This window comes from Herpailurus yagouaroundi, unplaced genomic scaffold, assembly GCF_014898765.1.
Source record: "Herpailurus yagouaroundi ecotype Mexico unplaced genomic scaffold, PumYag 77, whole genome shotgun sequence".
NCBI lineage: Eukaryota > Metazoa > Chordata > Mammalia > Carnivora > Felidae > Herpailurus > Herpailurus yagouaroundi.
This window is the reverse complement of record NW_024412388.1, coordinates 84,553,003-84,561,238: the sequence shown is the minus strand read 5'-3', so window position 1 is coordinate 84,561,238 and position 8,236 is coordinate 84,553,003. Positions and strand designations below refer to the sequence as shown.

General features: G+C 35.2%; 1 pseudogene; it reads right to left on the bottom strand.

Annotated features, from left to right (window-relative positions):
• Nucleotides 1–5,770: 5,770 nt before the first annotated feature.
• LOC121017838 (60S ribosomal protein L15-like) lies at nucleotides 5,771–7,947 on the bottom strand (annotated as a pseudogene).
• Between the last annotated feature and the right edge of the window lie 289 nt (nucleotides 7,948–8,236).

Here is an 8,236-nt window from a genome sequence, read left to right as displayed (position 1 = left end):
ATTCTTACTTCAATAGCATCTCTACTCAGCCTTGTTCAACCTCTACCCATTTCACTGGTTTTCATATCTGTCGTTGTTCAATTTAATCTGAATCTCTTGGTTGTCATCGTGCATAGGCTAATTTAACCTTTCCTTTATTGTTACCCCATACAACATGGAGAGAGCTGTCATCAACTTTTAATCCTTGCACCTAAGAAATGAGACGGTGGGAGGAAAGACTGAGATCTGTGAGGGTTGGTTCCTCCTAGATAATTAACTGGAAAAAAAATCCTATATGCACCCTGTGATGATTTCCTTAACATGTGATTTGGTTTTTTCCTTATTCTTTTTTATTCTTGATGTTTTAAAACTTCACTTTTCTGGGGGGAAAACTATCCTTTATACTTTTTACTATTTTCCATCTTTTTTGTCATTGTACGTACCTTCTTCGTAATTTCTTCCTAATGATTGTGCAGTTGAGTAATGCTGTCCTCTGGCTGTACTATGCTACTGCTGAGCTGATCCATTGATTTCTTCATTTTGGTCATTGTATTTTTATTTCTGGAATTTCTATTTGGGTCTTTTTCAAGTCTGTTATTTTAGTCTATATAGTTTCCATTTCCTGACAGTACTTTTTTTTTTTTCTGTCAGAATGTTCAAACATAGATTTCTATAACTCTTAATCTCAAGCTTTATCATTTCAATCTGTATTTGATATTATAATATGTCAAGTTTTTAACATATGTGTGGTGTTTTCTTGGTTTTTTAAGTCTTTGATTTTCATACATGATGTCTTGCTCTTTATATGCCTCCTCTACTTCGACAAGTACTAATGTCTGTGAAAGGTACAATCCTAGCAGGAAAAACAGCAGATTTCTTTTTGGAAACAATGCAAACCAGAAGACTGTGGACCGACATCTTCAAAGTAATGAAAGAAAAAAAAAGTTAAATTAGCAAAAATACCTTCCAAATACTAAAGCAAAATAAAACACTATCAGATATACAAAGCCAAAATAACTAACCACCAGCAAACCTCTAATATAAAAATGTCAAAAAGAATCCTGCAAGCAGAAGAAAAGATAATACCAGATGTAAATATGAATCTTCACAAGAGCTGAAGAGCACTCAAAATGGAAATAAGTGCATAAATTTTTAATTTTTAAATTTAAAAATCTCTTTAAAATATAATTGAATATTGAAACAAAAACAATAACAATAAATTGTAGGGTTTAGAATATCTGTAAAAGAAAAATCAATAACATCAACAGAACAAAAACTGAGAGTAGATAAATAATCACAAAGTGCCTACTTAGCATGTAGTTTTATATGATATGTGTAAAGATAGGTTATGTACTCAAAGATGTATACTATATACCATTAAAAGAACTAAAAAATATTTCTAGCAAATAAGCAAATATAAGAGATCAAACAGTCATAAAAACATTTTTATTTTATTTATTTTTTTTTTCAACGTTTATTTATTTTTGGGACAGAGAGAGACAGAGCATGAACGGGGGAGGAGCAGAGAGAGAGGGAGACACAGAATCGGAAACAGGCTCCAGGCTCTGAGCCATCAGCCCAGAGCCTGATGCGGGGCTCGAACTCACGGACCGCAAGATCGTGACCTGGCTGAAGTCGGACGCTTAACCGACTGCGCCACCCAGGCGCCCCATAAAAACATTTTTAAAAAGTACTCAATTCAAGAGAAATCAAACAAGAAGAAAAGAAGAACAAAGGACAAATGTGACAAACAGAAAAAAACAATTAAGATGTCATATTTAAACCCAACCATATTTATAAAAAACATTAAATATAAATGGTCAAAACACCCAGTTAAAATAAAAATTTGCCAGATTGGATTAAAGGAAAGACTCAACTTAATGATGCCTACAAAAAACAAACAAACAGCAACAACAACAAAAACCACTGTAAGAGTAAAGAAACAGATTACAAGTAAAATGATGGGAAAGATGTACTTTGACAACCCTAATCCAAAGAAAGATAGAGTGACTATACTAATACCAAAAAAATAGGTTTCAAAGCAAAATATATAATTAGGGATAAAAAAGGATCATTTCATAACCAGGAAGGGGTCAATTCTTCAAGACAGCATAGCAATTCTACGAGTTTCTGCAGCTAATAACAAAGCTTCATCAGTTGTACCTGAAGTACAAACTGATGCAACTACCCAAGGAGAAGTAGATAAATCCAATCAAAGTCAAAGATTTCAATATTCTTCTCTCAACATCTGATAGAAAAAAGAAGCCCAAAAATCTGTAAGGATATATAAGATTTGAATAAGACTATCAACCCACTTGGCCTACTTGGTATTTCTAGAACTCTGTCTAATAATGGCAGAATACATATTTTTTCAAGCACAAATGGAGCATTTGTCAATTAATAATTTGAGAGTTTAGTAAGTTGTGTGGATATATGATCAATAGATAAAAATGGGTTTATATACACCAAGCATACATTTTAAGATAATGATTTTTTTAATAATACTTATAAATATATAGGAAGAAGTATAAATGAATAACAAAAATTTTATATAAGCTATCCAGAAAAAATATAACATTTATGAAAAATCATTATAGAATGCCTAATAGATACGAGATACATGAAAAGGATAATTCTGTATTTCAAAATTTCAGGGTTTCCCAAATAATTATTTCAAATAAACTGTAATCAAAACCCAAGTAGATTTTTTTTCAAGGAACTGGACCAACTGATACTAAAATTTATATAGAAGGGAAAAAGTAACAGGATAATGAGGAGAGTCCTAGTAACAAATAGGGTGAAGACAACTTTCCTCTTCATTTATAAACTTATTATACAGCTATAGTAATTAAAATTATCTAGTATTGATAATGCAGTAGTAGAAAATTTCACTACTTCTACAGTTTATAGAGTCCAGGAACAGATCCACACACATAAGCAAACTTAATATATAAGAAAGCTGATATGGCACATTACAGGGAAATAAATAAACCTGGAATATAGGATAATCATAAGAAAGGGCTGAAATAGAATTGCTGCTTTGTATCAAATACAGAAAATCAATTCACAATGGGTTAAAAACTTAAATATTGAAGACAAAATCTTTGGCAGGATGCAGAAGCATTAAATGAGAATATTAATAAATTTGAGAAGTAAAAAAATAGATTCGCAAAAGCCTTGTTAAAGAAAGGATGTAAATAAAGGAAACTTCTCACAGTGAAATTCCAAGTTAATGCAATCACCATAAAACAGTTTAGTGCTATGTCACTATCTCAATATTCACATAACTTACAATCCAGAAATTCCACTGCTAGGAACTTTTATACATGTGCATTTGGATACAGGTACAAAAATTTTCATATTTGTGAAGCTAGAAACAAGTCAAATAAATGTTCATCCACAGAGGGCACAGAAAAACTGCTATATTCCTGCCTTAGAATATCATACAATCAAAAAAAAATCACAAACTACAGCTACATGTAACAACATGGATGAATCAAAGAAAACACTAACCAGATCTCCTAATATCACATAACAAACTAAACAATGTACCATTCTAATTTTTAAGTAGTGTTCACATATTTTCACATCTGCATCATAACATACATCTGTTTTTATATACATTCTTTCATATATTCCAAATATTAAAAATAAAACTTGTTAAAATCTACTCTCTTCACTTTAAAATGATATTCAGATTTGGGGCACCTCGTGGCTCAGTCGGTTGAGTGTCTAACTTTGGCTCAGGTCATGATCTCACAGTTTGTGAGTTCGAACCCCTCATTAGGCTCTGTGCCAATGGCTCGGAGCCTGGAGCCTGCTTCAGATTCTGTGTCTCCCTCTGTCTCTGCCCTTCCTCCACTTGCACTCTGTGTGTGTATCTCTCTCTTCAAGTCAAAAATAAAAAACATTTAAAAAAATTAAAAAAAATAAAATAAAATGATACTCAGATTCAAAAGCGCTGATTGTTTTCCCCAGCATCACTTCTGCAGTCAAAATTGATCAGTGTCATCTACCTGCAGTAACCTTCCATTTTTCTGCTCTTCACTGAACCAACCTCATCCTATTATCATTCTCCATATAGTATAAGCCATGAAAAATAGAAGTTGCATTTAAGTAGGTGTTGCACATTCGGAGAGGATTACTTTCTAAATGCTTCTTGTTATTTTACTGTTAATATATCCCCAAACCAAGTGAGTTGTTTGAATAGGAGTACTCTTGCTGACTCATTTTAAGCACGCAGTCAAAGCAATAATGCCTAGCAATTTAGTTCCCATATGTATAACTTACTTTTATCACATTATTTAGTACAGAGCATTTATTTCTATCTTTTGGGGATCACATAGCTAATTCGTGAAAATCACCTTGAATCATATGCCTATCTCCAAGTGACTAACAACTTTACTCAAATTAAAGTAGATCTACCTGAACTAAACTGTCTGATCAATATACAGCAGAGAGAGCATCTGGAATTACAGGCTCTCATCCTGGTTCTGTCACTAACACGCAACAGATTCTTATTCAAATTAATCTCATACTCCAATTCTCAGTGTTGTCGTCTGTCAATAGAAATGTTGGTGTACTTCTCCCTTAGGTAAACTGCTTAATTCTGTTTCTAAAATAGTACAAATTGCTTAATGAGTTTTTTTGTAAAACTGAAAACATCTTTATAAGATACAAGGAATAGTATCTGATACTTAGAAATTATTAGCAGGATTGATACTAAATATTTGGGATACTTGTCTCCCTCCAAATGCATTCTGTGTACTGTCATATATCCATTACTATCCCCCTCTCTTAATTTTGAATTCCAAAAATCACACACATGCACACACACACACATGCGCGCACACACACACACACAAGAATACATGAAAATGTAAATCTTCTTTTTTAAAATTCTAATCAAAGCTAACTTTAATTTTTTTATCCTCACACTTAAAAGGTTATCTGATGGTTTCTCAATCCTAGCATCGTTACTAGCTTACCAATCTTAAGGTAAATTTTTCTCATTTACCTAATGTTCAATTTCCATCAGTTTTAATATAGACCAGTGTAAATACCATTACTGACTGCTTTGCGTGAAATTCAGTATTTTACAGATCCCATGAAGTCATGGGATAGAACTAGGAGTCTCCATCTTTTATGTGAACTTCAATGGTCCTGTGGAGACCAAGGCAATTTTGCTTAGGTTAAGCAGGATTTAGTTTCCTTTGTAAGAGAAACCTCTTGAACAGGTTTATTTAATTCTCCGAAAAATGGTGGCATTCTTTCAAACTATTCTCTCAGAAGCAGTGGTTACATAAATGGAACATCAGATTCAACCTAAAAATATGGGCTTAGTTAACATTATTCTGCATACGATCCTGATAAAAGATTAGGATATTCTTCACATTTCCAAGCAAAATCCAAATTTAAAAGCTTGTTCTTACCAAACCTCTAGAAATAGCCATTTGAGAGTAAACCAGCAGAGCATTACATCGTCCCAATGAAGCTGTAGGTTGCATTACATACACCATTATACCAAACAGCATTTTAAACACTGGCATATAAACTCCCTAATATGATAAAGCAAGGGCAAAAGGATTTATCTTATTAGACACAAGATACACCATCACTTACAGTCTTCAAACATTATTGCACTTTAAATTTCATGATTTGACAGTGAATTCATGGAACGATCTGCAGACAACTCATTTTAACAGACAAATTAAAGAACACTTTTAAGCAGACATGACTGTCCTAAATTATTTATTAGGTAAGAATTTTACAAACATTACTTATATTGCTGCTAATGGTGAAGCTGGAAAATATTATGTCTTCTCCATGCGCATGGTGAGAATCACCAATAGTGTGGTGGAACTTGTGACCCTTTCCAAGGCCATGGCTCTTGTGGCCCGCAGACGTTAGCCCTAGTACTTTCCTGTGCTCGTGGACTGCTTTGCTGATCCACTGGGTGTCAGGATTTCTTCTGATAGCTTTGTGGAATGAATCAATGAGCGTAAACTCAAAGAATACGTATGTGTAATCTTCACCAATCCCGAGCTCTCAGAGCCCACAGTGGCATCCAGCTCACTTCTCTGCAACATACTGAAGGCTTCAGGTAAACTTTAGCTGGTTAGCACCATGATGGACAGGCTTGCCATAGGTAGCACCCTTAGGAACTGGGCGTTTGTGGCCACCACATTGCACAAGAATCCATTAAATGACAAAACTTTTCTTGGCTTTGTACCCCCATCTGTGTGCTTTATCAGGGTGGGATGGGCCAGTGGCCCTGTGGAGAGTGGAGAGTTGGTGGTACTGCTACCATCTCACCCTTTCAGCTGATGGCTACCACCAGAGGTAAAGGAAAGAGCTAAAAGCTAGTTTTTTGTTCAAAAGGAAGCCCAGAATCAACAGGATGTGAGGGCACATAAGAAATAGATAGAGAACAATTACATGAAACATAGGAGAAGTCCTCTGATGATCTCAAACTGTGGCCTTCTTGTCCTTGGTAAAGATGAGGCAGAGACGGGGAAATAGGACTCTCAGTTTAGTTTTATGATCTAGAAGATAAAGAACATGTGCTTTTCTTCCTATGGAATAGCCAGAAGGACAGAGCAATTATTGTAAAAAGCCCCAGCCCTCCTGTGATGCCAGAACAATAGACCAGCAAATGGCTGAATAAGAGGCCTTGGCTAATGTGCCTGAGCCTCACCCCCGTACATGGTAAGCAGGGGAACATGATAATGCTTAGATGGGACTGGCAGACATGCAGAGACCAAAGTAGGCAGAAGGAGTCAGAATCTGACGGCTGAAGGTCATGGCAGGATGGTGAACAGCACATGACAGCCTAAGAAAAGTTTACCGCAGTCAATTATAGAAAACACCAGAGGGTGGCAGTGAGGCAGACATACCCTCCATAATGCCAGGTACACATACATGGGTACCACTGTAGGGGAAGTGGAATGTAAAGAATTTTATTTCACTGAGTCATCATTTCCTTAAAAAGAAAAATTATATTTATCATCAAGACTAAGAATCCTTATATAGAGTGGAAATGTGAAGAGATTTGCTAAGTAAATTTCTACTTATCAATGAAGGATAAAGAATTTTTAAAAGATAAGTTTACATGAATTATTATTATTATGGTTATTGTTATTATTTTATTTTTATTACTTTTGCCACCAGATCCCTTTTGATTCTCATGTGCCTTGAACAGTTTCAACTAAAAACTCAGCTATTTCGAATCATACAGAATTTACTTGTATTTAGAATATGGAAATTGCAAACAATATCACTCTCACACTAACAACAGGAAAACAGCCAGAAAACTACAATATCATAACTCTTTTTGAGTCCATCAAAGAGTTGAGGTTTTATAATCTATGCATTAACTTAGAATCCCACTGTAAGAAGTCCCATTTGTCCACATATGAGAAACCTGAATTCCAAAGAAAGACAATCCTCTTCAAAGGGAGACAAGGCAAAAGAAATGCCGTACCTACCGCAGAGAACAGGAGGAGGAGGCAACCACCATACAAACACATACAAAAGAAGCACCTAAACTTTAACAAGTTGTCAAAAGCCAAGTTCAGGCTAACATCTCATTCTGGAACAACCAGGGGTCAGAATAAAAATACTCTCATCCTGGAGTAAATTCAAAGATTGGTCCTAAGTTCCTATAATGACACAAGCAGAAATCTTCTAGTTCTAAAGGAGAATGTGAAACTTCTGCCCAAGACCAATCACAGACGCAAGGCAGAGTCTGGCTGCTAAAAGGTGGGTTTAAGGGTCAGGAATGTTAAGAGAATGCCACTCCCAATGCCCCAATACAAAGTGCCTATCTAAGCCTGAGGGTGGACTGGGGCATTTACTAACAAGCAACAACCATCTGCTGGTAGGGGAAGAGCAAGAGCATATATATTTATATCTGATAAATATCTCAAGGCTGCACATGGAACACAAACACAGAAATACCACCACCATTACGGCACTCTATGTACAAGGCGGTAAGTAGCAATTGATTTGGAGCCTGTGTTGAACTGAATGTAATGATAGAACAAACAACTCAAATCTCATCCAATTCCTGACTAGACTGATTCAACCCACCCCCCAAATGAAAGGCCAAAAAGATGTACCCATTGTTATTGCCTACAATAACTACCATTTCCCTCTGTATCTTCTGTTATACCTAGGATGTCTGGAATTCAATAAAAATTGTGAGACACAGAAAGCAAAATTATTGTCAAGAGATGAAGCAATTAAGAGAACCAGA